Consider the following 18,944-nt stretch of genomic DNA (forward strand, 5'->3'; position numbering starts at 1 on the left):
GCCAGGAATGGGATATCTACAAAGAAATCTGCCCAAGAGAGTTTCTTGCCAGAAGTCAGATGACATCAGCAGAAAGAGGCTGGGTTTCAGACCACCAAACACGGAACTGCTTTGATCAAACACGGAGGCATTGTCCACTCCATGGAACTGCAAGTGGGGTCCCCAAAGAAAGGACCTCAAAAAAAATCCACCAAATCACTTTACAGGACAATCATCTTTCAACTTCCACAACTTCAGTAGTAACAATGCCAGATTGCTAGTGAAGCCACCAAAAAGACTCTCTCCCTCCCCCTGCCCCAGCCCTGTGTGTGCTGTGCTTAGTCACTCAGTTGTGTCCAACTCTGTGTGACCCCATGGACTGTAGCCCACCAGACTCCTCTGTCCATGGGATCCTCCAGGCAAGAATCCTGGAGTGGGTTGCCATGCCCTCCTCCAGGGGATCCTCCCAACCCGGGGATCGAAGCCAGATCGCCTGCATGGCTGGCAGATTATTCACTGTCTGAGCCACCAGGGACGCCCTAAAGGGACCCAAAACAGCAGCCAGAGAGTGGGGAGGGAGGGGAAGGCTAAAAACAAAAGACGCCAACCACACGACCTTCCTACTCTGCAGGCTTCTGAGCCTGGGAAAAGGGAAGCATAAAATTGGATGAGACTCTGAAGTTTTTACAGCATATTGGATCAGGATTTTTTAATTACACTGTCTGCCAAACCTACCAGGTTTTTGGGGGGTGTTTTGTTGTTGTTTTTTTTTTTTTGAAAATTTTAAACTTTTATATGCAAAGAGCTAGTATTGTTTCTGTATAACACAGATTCCTGGATGACCCATTCAAGGAAGTCCACTTAGTCCAACTTAGTTCACCGTGAGGCCAGCCTGTAAAGATGGTAAATGGTGAAGCAAGGCCTCCTGGTCCTCTCCTGCATCTCCAAGTGATGTCCCTTCAATTTTCCCAGGCCAATTTCTATCAGTCGCCTTTCACAATTAAATGATGTTTTGTGGGGCTTTTCTCCCCCCTGGGACAATTAAAGCCTTCCTCTACACAAATATTGCTTCTGCCACTGTGGCTAAGAAACTCCTTAATAATATGAGTCCCCACTGGAGATCAACCCTCTCCATGTCAAAGAGGTGTTCATTTCACTTGAAAAATTAGTTTTAAACACCTCAAGATTCCTCCTGATTCAGCACACTTTATATTGTCTCTGTGATGCCCAGAGTTTAGAAGCATTTAAACATTTTTTTTTCTAGAAGACAAATTTAGTTAAAATACACGCTGCCACAAGTGTTAAGTGGCCTAAATCTCTCCCCTCTGGCTAATAAAGGGTTCCCAGGTTGCACTCAGAGAAAGCAATGGCACCCCACTCCAGTAGTCTTGCCTGGAAAATCCCATGGATATAGGAGCCTGGTAGGCTGCAGTCCATGGGGTCGCTGAGTCGGACACGACTGAGCAACTTCACTTTCACTCTTCACTTTCATGCATTGGAAGAGGAAATGGCAACCACTCCAGTATGCTTGCCTGGAGAATCCCAGGGACGGGGGAGCCTGATGGGCTGCAGTCTGTGGGGTCACAGAGTCGGACACGACTGAAGCGACTTAGCAGCAGCAGCAGCAGCAGCAGGTTGTGCTAGTTGTTAAGAAGCCACCTGCCAATGCAGGAGACATGGGTTAGATTCTTGGATTGGGAAGATCCCCTGAAAAGGATTCTTGCTTGGAGAATCCCATGGATAGAGGAGCCTGGCAGGCTACAGTCCATAGGGTTGCAAAAAGTCGGACACGACTGGAACAATTTAGCACGTTGGTTAATAAACATTGTAGAAATTCCAACAGGTAAACTAATAGGAGCCCATACCATCTTATCAGAAGAACATGTATAATAAAGAATCCTGCTGTTGCTGCTGCTGCTAAGTCACTTCAGTCGTGTCTGACTCTTAGCGACCCCATGGACTGCAGCCTACCAGGGTCCTCTTTCCATGGGATTTTCCAGGCAAGAGTAGTGGAGTGGGTGCCATTGCCTTCTCCAGAAAAAAAAAAAAAATCCTGATTTACCCTTATTATTGAAAAAGAGAGAGAGAGAGAAAGAAGAAAACAGGCCCCAAAAGACCTTCAAATGATCTCAACTCAGGGATCAAACTCAAGTCTTTTACATCTCCTTCTTTGGCAAGAGGGTTCTTTACTACCAGCGGCCCCTGGGAAACCCATCTACCCCATACAAACACTCAGAGGACCAGACTTGCCGGGAGCCAGCATGAGGAATCCTGCCCATGGCAAAGGTCATAAGGAAGGAAGCCCGACAAAACGCAAAGGCGTGATCTGGCTGCAGGGGTTCCCCCTGAGTTTTCCTGAACATCTGCCCCCAAAAACCAGAGTCGGTTTAAATAAAACCTGATTTTATTGTACTGTGCTTTTCCAGTCTTCTGACACTCTGGAAAACGTTAACTTAGGGCTTCAGTCTTCCACATTTGAAAGGAGTGTTTCAGCTCAAACCCCTCTGATGGCTCTCTAACTTGCCATCTTTTACAACTACCCATGTGATTGTTTACAGACCCCCAACTGTGAGAGGCATGGAAAGCCTTTCAAAGAGTTAAAAGTTATTAGAGTAGCGCTGGTGTAAGATTTCACTGTTGAGCCAATGCTAGTTGCTAAGTTCCCATATCTCTTACCCACTGTACACCTGGGAGCACATTGGTTAACATAGTTAGAATGTAAGAAAAAACAAGTGTAGCCTTGAAACTGACTACGTCAGACTTTTGAGCTAATTGGTCCTATCTTTGTTGTAACTCACTGCACCTTTGCTTCCTGAAAATGTAACTTTGTTTGATACTTTCTGAGGCTGACATAGATTAGAAATACAAAGAAAAAACACTTCAAGGGAAAGTAAGTTTTCTGGTGGAACAGCCTTTACCAAAGGGGGTCTTAAAATGTTTCACAGGTCTCCAAGGCCAGAAGATAATGTACACAACATCATTTGTGGGAAAGGTATAAAAGTCCTTTTAAAAAATAAAGTTATTGGGGCCTCGCTCACCGAAGCAGCTTGGTCTCCCCGTGTCTTCTTTAATTTCTGGCTGAATTCCCATCTGGTGCGTGGAGGCTCGCCATGTCTACTTACTTGCCCTGGCTTCTAAGACCCACGCAAAAGGGAGCCCAAGGCAGGGCACCCTCCACTATTCAAAGAGGCGCCAGTGGCCTAAAGTAGATGGTGCAAACCTCTTGTCTTGAGGTTTTATTAGTTCTCCACGTAAACCAAGTTATTCAGCCTCTTTTCTCCACTAATTTTCCTACTACACTATTCTTTCCTAATCTAATCTTATATTTCTAATTAAATAAATCTCTCCTCGCCGACTCCATCCACCCTTCGAATTCCCTGGATCCACTGGGGCTGGACCCCAGCATAGACTCTTTTCTTAAAGCATTTACAGTAGGCATAACAACACTAGTAATAAAATGAATGAACCAAACCTGTGTGCAACATCATGATGAGTTAAACTTCACATACACACATTAACAAAGTAACCAAAATTACTCAATAATCCGATTTTCTTCACAGGAAGCCAAACTTAAAGAAGCAACTCTGTGGCCTGTGCTGCTATTAGGTATTAATAACATATTTTCACTCTAAACTGTCCTTGAGGCCTGTGACAATGTTTACAACTCTAAAAATAGACAATAAGATCTTTTAAAGAGTTTTCAGAGATCCAAATTAAAAATCTAAAGCTATCTAAATGATGACTGATGAACTAAAATTCTAGTATTTTTTTTTTTAAGTTACTTTATAAATAGTGAACTTCTGACTCACTGGTGTCTCAAGATACCTTTGTGGGGTTTTTTGTTTTGCTTAGTTTTGCTTTGCTTGTTCTGGGCTTGAAGAACAAATATTCATTTCCTGCAGAAATGGAGACTGGGAAGATCAAGATGCCTGCAGATAAGAATCTGCTACTGATCCCTAGAGGTTTATCTCCTGCTGTGTCCTTGCACGATGGAAACAGTGAGGGAGCTCAATACCGTGGAACACTTCACGAATTCTCTTCTCATCCTTGGGCAGAGGCCACGCTAATCTTCTCGGTATTGTTCCGATTTTAGTTCTATGGGTGCTGCTGAAGTGAGCGCTTGGATCCTAATCACTCAGTGGTTCTCTGATCAAATGGAAAACCACCACATTAATTTCATTTGGACAAGTGGCCACTGTGACTTCATTTGGTCTTGTTGCTTCTTGCTGGAGAGATTGTTGTCTATTCCTGTCTCCATAACTCAGAATCTTCTACCAGCGATCTTGTCCTGACTGTAAAACACTAGTTTCTTTAAAATTTAATAAAAAAAGAAAAAAGAGTGCAAGGCTATTGGTTGGTCCAGAATGAGTTTGTCTCCAAACATGTTTTGTTAAATACATTGATTTCCTGAGCTGACCACTGACCATGGGAATATGCCTCTGTCCCTGTCATCAGTACTCTTATCCTGCCTTTTCTGTCTCCCAGTCCAGGGATGTCCTCAAAACTTCGCTAGGTGAACCTTAAGTCAAAACACTCAAGTTTTAGGAACTGCATCTATCTCAAAAAGAGAAAATGCCATTCTAATTTATTTAAACCTCATTTTATAGTTAATCTTGGCTCAGAATAACAAAAATGGAAAAGTCAGCCAAACAAGTAATTCACATGAAATCATAAATGAGTAACAATTCACCCATGTACCCACCCACTCATTCAGCCCACAAATATTATTAAGCAAGATGCCCAGGTGCAGCATTACTTGCTTGAAATAGCTCTGTGAGCCAAACAGACAATCCCTGCCCTTAAGAAGCTGCTATTATAGTGGGGATGGAAAGGGGTGGACAGGGAGGGGCCGCTGCTTGGCTGGTGCTGGTATCTCTGAGGGGGATACAGAGAAGCTGCTTCTGCAGATGTAAAAAACACTGCAAAGTGGATTCAACTGCTGCTGCAGGAAGGACCTGCCATTGCTGGGGTGAAGATCTGTAGCTACAGAGATGCTCACAGGAACAGGAAGCAAAGTGGAAGGAGCAAGCCCCTTCTTCCTCCTCTATCCCTGCAACCTCCAGCAGGCATTGTCTATGCAGAGTCCCTGTTGGCTCAGAAATTAAGAATCTTCCTGCCATGTGGGAGACTTGGGTTCGATCCCTGGGTTCAGAAGATCCCCTGGAGGAGGAAATGGCAACTCACTCCACTATTCTTGCCTGGAGAATCCCATGGACAGAGGAGCCTGGTGGGCTATAGTCCATGGGGTTGCAAAGAGCTGGAAGTGACTGAGTGACTAACGCTATGCAGAGTTGACAGGAACCAGCTGGCCAAGCTGAAATGTAGTTTGCAAAGTCCCAGTCCCAGCATCCCAGAGAGCATAGGAAGGTGGGTTGGAGCTAAAACAGCTTGTAACTGGCACAATAATAAACAGATAAATTAGATTAGAAGATGATAAGGGCCATGGAGGAAAGAGAAGAGCAAGGTAAAGAGGATTAGGAGAGTGTTATGTATTACATAGGGCAATCAGGGTGGCCCTCATTGAGAAGAGTGACTTCCCTGGTGCCTCAGATGGTAAAAGAGTCTGTCTACAGTGTGGGAGACCCAGGTTCGATTCCTGGGTCGGGAAGATCCCCTGGAGAAGGAAATGGCAACCCACTCCAGTACTCTTGCCTGGGAAATCCCATGGATGGAGGAGCCTGGTAGGCTACAATCCATGGGGTCACAAAGAGTCAGACTTGACTGAGCGATTTCACTTTCTTTCTTTTCTCATTGAGAAGGTGATAGCCATACCACTAAGCTAACAATTGGCCTATCCAAGATGTCTTCAAGACAGTTACTACACTGCCAGTAATTGTCCAGGACCAGGAAAATCCACTCCTTCAGGCTTTTCTTACCCAGATTTATATTTAAGAGACAAGACTGCTCTAATTTCTCATATTTCCATTCCCAGTCTTGTGTAAACAGATACTTTAAACTGACTCTCAGGGACAAAGTCCTTTCCTAAAACTGAAAAGATACCTGATCTGAGGAATTTATGACGGGTGAAGTCACCTGACGTGCTTCCCAGGTGGCGGTAGCGGTACGGAACCCACCTGCAATGCAGGAGATGTAAGAGACTCGGGTTCAATCCCTGGGTCAGGAAGATCCCCTGGAGGAGAGCATGGTAACCCACTCCAGTATTCTTGCCTGGAGAATCCCATGGACAGAGGAACCTACAGTTCATAGGGTTGCAAAGAGTCAGACATGATTAAATCAACTTAGCACACAAGGACCTGGAGGAATGAAATGCTCATATCTTGCTGGCAGGAATATAAAATGGCACAAACTCTTTAGAAAACTGTACAGCAGATTTTTTCTAAAGCTAAATATACAGCTACCTTCTCATTCAGCAATGCCAATCCTGTGTATATGCCCAAGAGAAATGGTTGCATGAAAAGACATGTAGAAGATGTTCTTGATAGCTTGCCTTGTGATAGCCAGTGACTATTGCACTAGATGACATTCACAGTCACTAGCTGAATGGATACACAAATTGCAGCAGAGGCATACAGTGGGTTGCTACACAACAGCAACAATGAAACAGACATCCGTACATTTGTAACCAAGTGGGAACCTGCCGGACCTTCCCAGGACAGACCTCCCCACGCCCTCCACCTGCCTCTTGTTTGTAGAAAAACTTTAGCCTCTTAGGCCTTCCCCAAGTTCCAAAGAATTAATTTAATTAGAGAAGTAAGAAAATGCAGAAGTGAAGGAAACAGTCAAGCAAGACAAAATAATAATAGCTTAGCCAATAAACGGAGTCAAAGACCTTTCGTTCCTCCTCAAGGGGTATAGATAATATTCTGAGCCATAGCTTCTGAGCAGTTTTGCAGATACTGAAACCCCCACCAGATGGAAGAAGTACATAGACCCCAAATCAGTTGGAACCAGAAGGTTGATGATGTTGACTCCCAATTACCTCACTACCAACCAATCAGAAGAATGTTCACGAGTTAATCACACACCTTACAATCTTCCTCCCTTACCCTATCTTTAAACACCTTCCTCTGAAAGTCATTGAGGAGTTGGAGCCTTCTGAGCACTCGCTGCCTGGACTCCTTGCTTGGTGCCCATGGATAGCACTGCACTTACCTTCACCACAGCCCGGTGGCAGTAGATCAGCTTTACTGATACATGGGTGAGCAGCCTCAAGTTTGGTTCTGTCATGCACTCAACAACTTCCATGAATCGCTAAAACAGAAATATTGAGCAAAAGGAGCCACACACAAGAGCACATACCGTATGTGCGAGAACAGGCAAGACTGATAATAGAAGTCAGACTGTGGTTACCTCCAAGGTAACAGGGAAGCTAGCTGGATTACTGAAAGCATTCTCCACCTTGACCTGGGTGATATTCATGTGGATAGGTACATATGTGAGAATCCATCAAGCATTCAGGATTAGCATGGCTATGAATTTTGTAATGTGTGTTATCCCTCAATAGAAAAAGAGAAAAAAGGAGGGAGGTAAGCATCTTTTCTGAGGAAGCGTGATAAGAATCAAATAGTCTAAGGACTTACCAGGTGGTCCAGTGGCTAAGAATCCACCTTCCAATGCAGTGGCTCCCTGGACGGAGAACTGAGATCCCGCATGCCGTGGGGCAGCTAAGTCCTCACGGTGCAACTACCGAGCCCACGCTCTGGAGCCCACACACCACAACTAGAGAGAAGCCCGCACACCTCAACTAAGACCCAGTACAGCCAAAAATAAATAAATAAAATTTTAAAAAGTAGAAATCAGAAAGTCTATAGTCACCCACTGACTGCTCCAAGAGAAGTATGTGCTCAGATCTATCAAATATGCTACAGCTTCATCAATCAATAGAAACACCTTAGAACGAACCAATGAGAAGCAAAAGCTGCTCTCTGAAGGTTATTCTAGTCAGCTCCACAAACTGGACAAGTGCCTCTGATGAACACTAAGGAAGAAAAAAACACTTTAAAATACTAAATAATTTTGTCCTATTAGTTTCATGCCCGTGTTTCCTCTTATATGACAAATAGTGATATCTTAACTAACTCTTCCTATGGACTTCCTAAAGCAAGTCTTCATCAAAAAGACAATTAGCCAAATACATACATCAATCAAAAAAAGGAAACAAGTAGTTCTGATATAAAGCTTACCCAACTAGAATTTGACCATTATTCTTTAGAATAATAAAGCAGAGTGTAGAAGTTTGGCTGGCACTCAGTGTTTGAGCATACAGTTCAAAAACTATGCTTCTCTGTCTCCACAATAAAATACAAATATCTGAAACCACCTAACCAAGAGGATGACAAAAACCAGTTCATTAACTGCAAGATTTTTTCAGATAGCTGGTCACCTACACAAGCCCTACCCCCAAAGAACATCTCAGGAGATATAAGAAAACATTTGATTTGTAAAGAAACAATTTCCAACATCAAGGGCTACCTGGGTAAGCTGTAATAAAGCCATATCTTGTAATATTGTGCAGGACTTAAAAATCATGAAGTAATAATTCAGTTTTATATATATATATATATAGAAAAGTGATTCAGTTATACATATATACATATATCCACATTATTTTTCATATTCTTTTCCATTATGGTATCACAGGATATTGAATATTTATGTTATGCAGTAGGACCTTATTGTTTACCCATTCTATATATAATGGTTGGCATTTGCTAATCCCAAACTGGGCTTCCCTGGTGGCTCAGACAGTAAAAAATCTGCCTGCAGTGCAGGAGACCCGGGTTCGATTCCTGGGTTGGGAAGATCCCCTGGAGGAGGGCATGGCAACCCACTCCAGTATTCTTGCCTGGAGAATCCCCATGGACAGAGGACCCTGGTGGGCTACAGTCCATAGTGTCACAAAGAGTCAGACACGACTGAGCGATTATGATATATAATCCCCAAACTCCCAATCCATCCCTCCTCTACTCCCTTAGGATGAATTATTTTTAAACCCACAGATGAATATATAAAGAGAAACTTTTCCACTTAAATTTCAACATCTATAGATTCACAGAAATAAGAACAGAAAAAAGAATGTCAACCCTTCCTCCACCGACAGATGGCACCGGGTATAGTGAAAGGTCATTTCAGACCTGCCTCTGCACAATACAGTCCTTTACTCAAACGTGTTGATATCTTTGTGCCCAAGTAATTTTCCACACATTATCAGCCCCATCACACCCAATAAGCATAAAGCCTGTGATAATCTTGAAAGCACTAGTAAGAGGCAAAATTACAAAAATAACAAATGTAGAGATAACCTTTAGTTTGCAAGAGGTGAGAAAATGAGGAACAGAAAGTTTCAGGAGTTACAATCTGAAAGGAATTGCCAAGGTGGGACTGATATTAAAGAACAAAAAAATGAAGCATGCAATAGAGGGAAAGAGCTGTGTCTCTGCCATCCAAACTAACCAGCAAGGAGATGAGGAGGGACTTCCCTGGTGGTCCAGGGGCTAAGACCCTGCACTTCCAGCACAGGGGGCCAGAGTTTGAGAGTTCACCTGCTGCAACCAAAGATCCTGCGTGCCTAAACTAAGACAAATAAATGAATAAACATTTAAATATCTTTTTTAGAAAAAAGGAAAGTGAGACTGATTAAATGGAACCAAGTTTTAACCTGTGGCTAAATAATCAGAATCAAACTAGCTATGGATCAGCTAATTTGTCTGGAGGTAAGTCACTTTCACGTTTCACTTTCATGCCTTGGAGAAGGAAATGGCAACCCACTCCAGTGTTCTTGCCTGGAGAACCCCAGGGGCGGGGGAGCCTGGTGGGCTGCCGTCTATGGGGTCGCACAGAGCCAGACACGACTGAAGCAACTTAGCAGCAGCAGTAGCAAGAAGTGGAAAGTTAAAGTCCGAATTACATCAAGCTTTAAGGACCCTTAAGAAGGAAGGGGACGACCCCAGGTCCAGGAGCACCCCCGCCCCAGGTCTCCCCAGGTGACCAAGAGTGCTGCCTGGTGGCCTAGCCACCCCACCATGCAGCTCACCCTGCTCACACTTACCCCGCAAACCCTCAGAAAGAAGAAACCTCGAGAGGAAGCCGTCTCCCTAAACTGACTCCCCAGCCCTGCCGACTGGAGAAAGCAAGAGTAAATCATGTCTCCACTTGCATTCTAACCCTAGTAGGGCTTTTGTATGGCCAACATCACCCCGCATGAGACAGGAGGGAAGGGGGGCAGGGCATAACCTTTAAGAGAATGACAGCCGTGGAGGACTGGATGAAAACTGCTTGGAACCTACGAGGTCCAAGATGGCAGAAGACGTGACTTCCAGTAGACCTCGAGCCTCATTATATGCTCACTGTAATACATTAGCATAATCTGTGACACACCCACAGGCGCCAAGACAGGTTGACTATAAAAGGTCAAAATTGGGTGGTGGCCCAAATTCTGAAAATTCCCATCCCTTCTCCAAAAATACTTGGAATAGTCCTCCCACTCGTTAGCCTGTGAAATAACCCAGCTCATAAAAACTAACCACGCCATATTTTGGGGTGCTATCACTTTCCAAGATGACTCTGTACCCTGGGGCCGCCTCTGCTTCTGAGATGGCCTGCATTTTGTCTATGGAATGTGTTTCTAAATAAATTTGTTTTCACCTTACTGTGACTCGATCTTGAACTCTTACTTTCGAGAAGCCAAGAACTCTCACTTGGCAGCCTATCCCGTGGACTTGCCCAAGACCTGGGACATGACCATCATCTGGTGCCCCATTTTTCCTGCAACAGGTACCTACCCTGGGAAGGTGAAGCTTCGTTCTAAGACACCAGAAGGCAAGGAGAAGCAAAGGAGACACATAAACCAAAACAAGTAAGTCTGGATCAAACAGGTAGTTGTCCAAATATACACACAGATTCAAAAAAGAAAAACCATTTTCCTCCAGACTCAGCCCCCACTGCAGGCTTCCTTGGTCTATCACAGCCTGCAGGCACCAACCTCCCACACTCAGGTTCACGGCAGCCTCCGTCTGGGGTAGGGGGAGAGGTGCAGAGAGAATTCGTGGTTAATTTGGTGGCCTCATAGTTATTTTCCGTCGATTCTGGAGTCTGTTTCCTTCTGGCTTCCATAGTTTCTCCAGGTTTGATTTCAAGGAAGGGAGCTAGTAATCCAAGCTAGTTCATCTAAAACTTGAAGGCTCACTGTACCTTAAAAAAATTTTTTTTAATTATTGTTGTAATATAATTTGTATGCAGAAAATATGTAAGTCTTAAGTGTGTATTTTGTTGAGTTTTGAAAAATATATAAAACAAGAATACCCATATTTAAAAGAAGATGAAAGACATTTTAATCAACCCAGTAAGTTTCTTCATGAACATTCATGAGCCCTTGACAGTCAAGCCCTTTCAGAGGTGACTGCTATCCTGATTTTTACAATCATATATTAGTTTCTACCTGTTTTTGGGCTTCATGTCAATGGAATTATACAGTATCACCTTTCTGAATCTTGCTTCTTTTATGTAACCCTAAATATATTTTGAAATTAAGAAAAAAAGTTTTTGGACTTCCTGATGGTCCAGTGGTTAAGACTCCATGCTCCCAATGCAGGGGACCCAAGTTCAATCCCTGGTCAGAAAACTAGATCCCACAGGCTGCAACTAAGAGTCTGCATGCCGCAACTAAAGATCTTGCATGTCCCAGCTAAGACCCAGTGCAACCAAATAAGCTTATTTTTCATTTCTTTCAAAATAATAAATTAAAAAATAAATTAAAAAAAATTTTTGACGTTTACTTTTGAAGATAGGTTGTGAGATGACTAAGCTCATCCACCTGAAGCCCTGTGTTGGGTAAGTATATTTCCTTTTGGGGTACCCCCACTTCAGATAGCATGTGCTCCCCACAACTTAATCTGAGAAAAATATCTGGAACAACAGTGATTCCTCTTAACACAAAACTAGAGGAGGAAACATAATTAACTGCAAATACTATGGCAAATCCGTGGGGTCATAAAGAGTCAGACACGTCTGAGTGGCTGAACTGAACTGAGCTGAACTATAGCAAAAATGAAGCCTATATATAAAAATTGAATATCACTCCAAATTCAGCTTTGAAATTACAACCCTTAGTCACCAGAAGGCAGGCAGGGAGCCTTCTGGTCCTGGGTTCTCGGTTTTGTCCCCTGTTTCCACCTCTCTTGCCCCTCCCCTCCCTGGAATCACTGCTGACAAGTCCTCAGTCATGTCTGACTCTTTTGCAATCCCATGGACTGTAGCCTGCCAGGCTCCTGTCTCCACCCATGGAATATGCCAGACAAGGATGCCGCAGTAGGTTGCCATTTCCTACTACAGGGGATCTCCCCAGCTCAGGGATCAAACCTGCATTGCTTGTATCTCCTGTATTGGCAGGTAGATTCTTTACCACCAGCGACACCTGGGAAGACTCCTGCCCTCAATAGGGCTTCCTTAATTTTCCAAAAGTCTGACCTCACTCTGAGAACCCATTCATTTAGCTACCACATACAAGAAGGGCCTTCCATGTTACTTACTAGAATTTTCTTTTCACTATTTTTTCCCCTCTAAAGGAACTTTTTCCCTTCTGCTGAGAAAAAGAGGGGAAAAAAATATCCTTTCAATCAAGAGGTCAATGATCATGACCTCTAGAAATGGTCTCCAGTAAAGAGATTCATGGGTGAACAGGAATCTCCAAGAACTGCCACAATAACACACAGGGGTTTGCTTCTGCTGTTTGTGTGCCCAAATGCGGCCCCATCAACAGAGAGAAAGACTCTGATCCAACACCAACACCAGTGTGGAAGCAGAATGCCAGCTGCCTCCTTTCTGGGGTTCCTGGCCCCCTCTTGCCTCTCTCCAAGGGCTTCCAAGAGACTGAATCTCCCATGTTCTCTGCCCACATCCATCCATTCCGGACTGCACATCTTGTTGCCCCTTCTGGACCAAAGCCCCCATGTGCAGCCTCCATTGTGTCCTCAGTCACTGCCCAGACCACTGCCGCCCGAGGCAGCAGTCCATCGGTCATTGTCATGCTGGCCTGGACACCAGCACACCTCTGACTCGCCCCTCGTCCATCTGTAGCTTTGAGCTCCCCAGGCTGTTGCCAACTCCTTAGCAACTGTTAAAGATAAACAAAGCTGGATCTGAGTTAAAACGATGAAAGTGAAAGTGAAGTCGCTCAGTCGTGTCTGACTCTTTGCGACCCCGTAGTCTGTAGCCTACCAGGCTCCTCTGTCCATGGGATTTTCCAGGCAAGAATACTGGAGTGGATTGCCATTTCCTTCTCCAAGGGCTCTTCCCAACCCAGGGATCAAACCCAGCAACCCACTCCAGTATTCTTGCCTGGAGAATCCCATGGACAGTGGAGCCTGGCGGGCTACAGTCCACAGGGTCTCAAAGAGTCGGACACGACTGAGCGACTTCACACACACACACCAACATTAGGGATACTGCTGAGCTCTGTGATATTTGTGCTAGGTGACTAGGGCATTTTTATTTGTTTGTTTATTTTTTGGCTGGGCCAGGGCTCAGTTGTGGCGTGTGGGATCTAGCTCCTGGACCAGGGATCAAACCTAGGCCCCCTGCATCGGGAGCACAGAGTCTTAGCCACTGGACCACACAGGAAGTCCCTGATCAGGGCATTTTAAATAGAGAATGGAGGGAGTATGGAGGGAAGAGACTGGGAGACGGAGGTCCCATCCTTTCTGGTGATACCTTTCAAGAGGATGACTCTCAGGTCTTGGGAAAGACGCCACTGAGTTGTAAGAATTACATATACATCTCAAAGGGATAGAGGGAAAATAAATGCTCTGGGAATAAATTTGTTAGTAAATGCTCTAAGAAAGGGAGGTGAGAGACTTTGGTCAGGTACTGGTTAAAACAAACAGTAAATTCTTTTGATGGCCCTGAGCTTTGCCAGACAGGAACTCAAAAGAGGGCCCTGGGGCCTCACGGATACAGCCTTACACTGCTAGAAGCCAAGCTAGGCTGGGCCAGGTTTCCTAGTGCAGGGGTCTGGACTGAGTCATCAAGAGTCAAGAGTTCTTGCATCTCTTCTTCCCTTTCACCAGATTCCCACCCCGGGGCCACTGACCTTGCTATTGCTACTTGCCTGCTTGATCGTACAACTCGCTCGGCTGTGACACCCGGAGCATCCTCCTGCCCCAGTGTAACCGTGAGCCACCAGCAGCAGCTCCAACTACCACCTCCCCCTGGGCAGAGAACCACTGCCCACACTCGTCCAAGGCCCCGTCACTGAGCTTGGCACGGCCAGATTCCGGCTTCCCTGTTGTCGCCTCTCCCTGCCTCACAATTCCACCTACAGTTTAGCTGATGGGGATCCACTAACACCATCACCCTCTCTGCTCCCACCCCCACAGCAAATATGACCAGGTAAGTTCAACGCCTTTTCCAGTCCTGTGGCCACTGCTGAGTTTTCCAAATTTGCTGGCATATTGAGTGCAGCACTTTCACAGCATCATCTTTCAGGATTTGAAAGAGCTCAACTGGAATTCCACCACCTCCACTAGCTTTGTTCATAGTGGTGCTTTCTAAGGCCCACTTGACTTCACATTTCAAGATGTCTGGCTCTAGGTGAGTGATCACACCATCATGATTATCTCGGTCATGAAGCTCTTTTTTTACAGTTCTTCTGTGTATTCTTGCCACCTCTTCTTAATATCTTCTGCTTCTGTTAAATCCATACCATCTCTGTCCTTTACCAAGTCCATCTTTGCATGAAATGTTCCCTTGGTGTCTCTAGTTTTCTTGAAGAGATCTCTTGTCTTTCCCATTCTGTTCTTTTCCTCTATTTCTTTGCATTGATCACTGAGGAAGGCTTTCTTATCTCTCCTTCCTATTCTTTGGAACTCTGCATTCAGATGCTTATATCTTTCCTTTTCTCCTTTGCTTTCGCTTTTCTTCTTTTCACAGCTATTTGTAAGGCCTCCTCAGACAGCCATTTTGCTCTTTTGCATTTATTTTCCATGGGGATGGTCTTGATCCCTGTCTCCTGTACAATGTCACGAACCTCATTCCATAGTTCACCAGGCACTCTGTCTTTCAGATCTAGACCCTTAAATCTGTTTCTCACTTCCACTGTATAATCAATCATAAGGGATTTGATTTAGGTCATACCTGAATGGTCTAGCGGCTTTCCCTACTTTCTTCAATTTAAGTCTGAATTTGGCAATAAGGAGTTATGATCTGAGCCACACAGTCAGCTCCCAGTCTTGTTTTTGCTGACTGTATAGAGCTTCTCCATCTTTGGCTGCAAATAATATAATCAATCTGATTTTGGTGTTGACCATCTGGTGATGTACATTATGACCAACCTAGATAGCATATTCAAAAGCAGAGATATTATTTTGCCAACAAAGGTCCGTCTAGTCAAGGCTATGGTTTTTCCAGTGGTCATGTATGGATGTGAGAGCTGGCCTGTAAAGAAAGCTGAGAACTGAAGAATTGATGCTTTTGAACTGTGGTGTTGGAGAAGACTCTTGAGAGTCCCTTGGACTGCAAGGAGGTCCAACCAGTCCATCCTAAAGGAAATCAGTCTTGCATGTTCATTGGAAGGACTGATGCTAAAGCTGAAACTCCAGTATTTTGGCCACCTCATGCGAAGAGTTGACTCATTGGAAAAAAATGATGCTGGGAGGGATTAGGGGCAGGAGGAGAAGGGGATGACAGAGGATGAGATGGCTGGATGGCATCACCAACTGTATGGACATGAGTTGAGTAGACTCTGGGAGTTGGTGGGAGGCCTGGTGTGCTGCGGTTCTTGGGGTCGCAGAGTCGGACACGACTGAGCAACTGAACTAAACTGAAGTTCGAGTCACAGTGAGACCAAAGTTCATGTTATTTCCCCTGGTGCTCCTGTGCGTGCTCAGTCGTGTCCGACTCTTTGTAGCCCCGTGGACTGTAGGCGACCAAGCTCCTCTGTCCATGGGATTTCCCGGGCAAGAATACTGGAGTGGGTTGTCATTTCTTCCTCCAAGATATCTTCCTCACCCAAGGGCAGATTCTTTATCACTAACACCACCTGGGGACTTGCCTGGGGCTTCAGACTGTAAGGAAATGGCCCTTAATGCAGGAGTCCCAGGTTCAATCCCTGGCTAGGGAAGATCTCCTGGAGAAGGAAATGGCAACCCACTCCAGTATTCTTGTCTGGAGAATCCCAAGGACAGAAGAGCCTGGCGGGCTACAGCCCATGGGGTCAGAAAGAGTCAGACACGACTGAGCGGCTAACAAAAAGCGCCACCTGGGAAGCCCTGGTGCTGTTGTAGATTTCGTCCCTTAATCATCCCGCTCATCAGGAAGCAGCTCGGGGGAGGCAGGATTTGCTGAGCACTGGCACCTTCTTTCGGAGAAGGCAATGGCACCCCACTCCAGTACGCACTTTAGCGCAGTGTGGAGCCCCGAAGCAGGGCTGCCGCCCCTAGAGGTAGAGTCTGTGTGGAGGTGGGACCTTCCTGTCATCCAGATCTTCTCCAGGGCATGTCAGTACAAGCCGGAACTGCCTCCTAACTATGAATTAGAAGGTTTTCTGCCTCCTGACCCCCAAGTGGGAGGTGTATGCTTCCAGGCTTGGGGCAGGAATGAGGCTCTACTCATTTTCTGTCTTGATCAGTGCGCTGTAACCCTCTGGGGATCTGAAGGCTTTGAAAAATTGATGAAAGGTACGGTGTGTGTATGCATGCACCATCTAATAGACAGACCTGTAATCACATTCTAAAAATCTAGATGCACAGTAGAATTATCTTGGAAGATTTTGAAAAATACAGATGCCCAGGTATTGTTTTTTTCTCCAAAGCTCCATAAAGTCACCGTATTTAAAAACAACTGGCCTATGTGAAGATCTTCTATCTAGCTTGTTCCACTGTTTCTATTTTATATTCACTGCTCCCATTTCATTTAGCTTATGTTTTCCAATAACTTGCTTGACTAAGTACGAATAGAATGCTAGATGTTTAATTTATATTCACTCAAAACTTTTGATATAGTTCCATTTATTCTGGCGTCCAATATTACCGCTAAAAGTCTAGAAAGCTTATTATTTTAGTGATTTCTAGAAAAAAAAGATAAATTGAATGAGGCTTGAAACTTCTAATCCAATTCTAAAAATATAAAGAAACACTATGTCATAAAAAAAAGGAATTTAACATGTGAGATAGTATTATTAACTAAAGTACAGATTTTGTTCATATTTCACAAAATTTTAGGCTAGTTTCCATTATTTGTTTTCATACCTTAGTCAAGATTCCACATTGTACTTATTTGCATTGAGCAGCTTCAGCAGCATGCGACAAATTCTGATAAATTCTCTTTTCATTTTTATTCTGTTGCAAATATTTTCTATTTTTTCTTGATACAGCTTCTTAGATACACCCATCATTTGAAAGTGGACGTTTAATTTCCAAATTCATGGGGTTTTTAAAGTATCCTTGATGCTAATTTCTCATTTAAATACTTTCTTTTCTGGAATCATCCTCTGTTTCTTCCGTCTCTTGACTTTATTGAGGCTTTCAATGGCTAGGTCAAAGATCTCCTGGTAAATGTCACACTGAACTTGAAAATAAGAGGGCTATTTTCAAATATTTTTTGAAACTGATTTCTAATATAATTCCACAGTGATAAGAGAACAAACTCTGTACGATTTCAATGCTTTTGAGCCGTGAAATTTTTGTATCTTGTTTTATGTCCCTGGATATGTTCCAGCGTCTCTCAGTTTATAGTCTATGGGAACTTGAATAGAATTTGTATCCTGCTACTGTGTGAGAATTGTATAAATATTAATTATTCCGAATTGGTTCTTAGTGCTTTTCAGGTCTACTATATGCTTCTACTTTTCTGTCTTTTCATTATATTAATTTTTGAGAGCTTGATATTGAAACTCCAACTAAAAATCTTAAATCATCTACTTAAAAAATAACTAATATACAGTGGAACTATATGTAACTTTGTTCTGTATTTTCCAAGTTTTCTGTAAATGTGTTATCATACTTTCAAAATTTTTTAAAGTGTTTTAAAGACTTCAAATCAAGCTCACACATAATCACACTAAAACACACACAGACACACACACACACGCAACTTCTGAAGGCAAAGATGCGTAATGAGTATTTTTGCTAAAATTATAGTACCCATCCCATAGCAAAACTTCCTCAAAACCTTGACTCTGTAGGGGAAGAAATAATTTTCCTTTTTACATTTATGAGTTCTTGGCTGAGATCCCTGTAATGAAAGAGAAAGAAAGGGTAAAAGAAAAACAAACAAAAGGTTATTAACATGTATGGGTCATGTATACATGGGAGACACCCAGGAAAAAGGAGCACCCCAAAGAGGTGATTTTAGAATTCAGGATTAAATGCTCTGTTCATAGGGAAAGAAGAAAGGGAATGTAGGCCTCTTAAGGTACGTGATGTTTAGGAAAGGTGAACGGGCCCTTAGAAGACTACATGGGCGATAAGATGGTCCTGACAATGTTGTCTGGGTATCTGTTGACATCCAGTCTCCTCTTCTATGATAAGAATGACTCTTCCCTGGTTGATGAAAATCCCAGGGAGGGAATTTATGACATTTGAGTTCCTTTTGGAGAATTTATCTTTAGGCAGATAGGGGAGTTCAAAGAAAGTCTCTCCATGCCCTTGCTGTTTTACAAGCATCTACAGTTCAAAATAATGGATATTCCAAAGCAGAATACTTTGGGATGTTGTTGGTGGCGTTCAGTTCTCCAGCTGCCTCCTGCTCTTTGCGACCGCATGGACTGCAGCACGCCAGGCCTCCCTGCCCCTCTCCATCTTCAGGAGTTTGCCCAAGTTCGTGTCTGTAGCATTGGTGATGCCGTACAGCCATCTCAACTTCTGACACTCTCTTCTCCTTCTGCCCTCAGTCTTTCCCAGCATCAGGAACTTTTCCAATGAGTTCTCTGTTCACATCAGATGACCAAAATACTGGAGTTTCAGCTTCAGCATCAGTCCTTCCAGTGAATATTCAGGGTTGAGTTCCTTTAG

At 43.9% G+C, this 18,944-nt stretch overlaps 1 non-coding gene across 1 annotated transcript; it reads right to left on the reverse strand.

Annotated features, from left to right (window-relative positions):
• Positions 1 to 3,989: 3,989 nt before the first annotated feature.
• On the reverse strand, positions 3,990 to 4,099 carry LOC138077269 (U6 spliceosomal RNA). The gene has a single exon (XR_011144729.1). It is a non-coding gene; the product is annotated as a U6 spliceosomal RNA (small nuclear RNA).
• Between the last annotated feature and the right edge of the window lie 14,845 nt (positions 4,100 to 18,944).

Source organism: Capricornis sumatraensis, chromosome 3, assembly GCF_032405125.1.
Source record: "Capricornis sumatraensis isolate serow.1 chromosome 3, serow.2, whole genome shotgun sequence".
Lineage (NCBI taxonomy): Eukaryota > Metazoa > Chordata > Mammalia > Artiodactyla > Bovidae > Capricornis > Capricornis sumatraensis.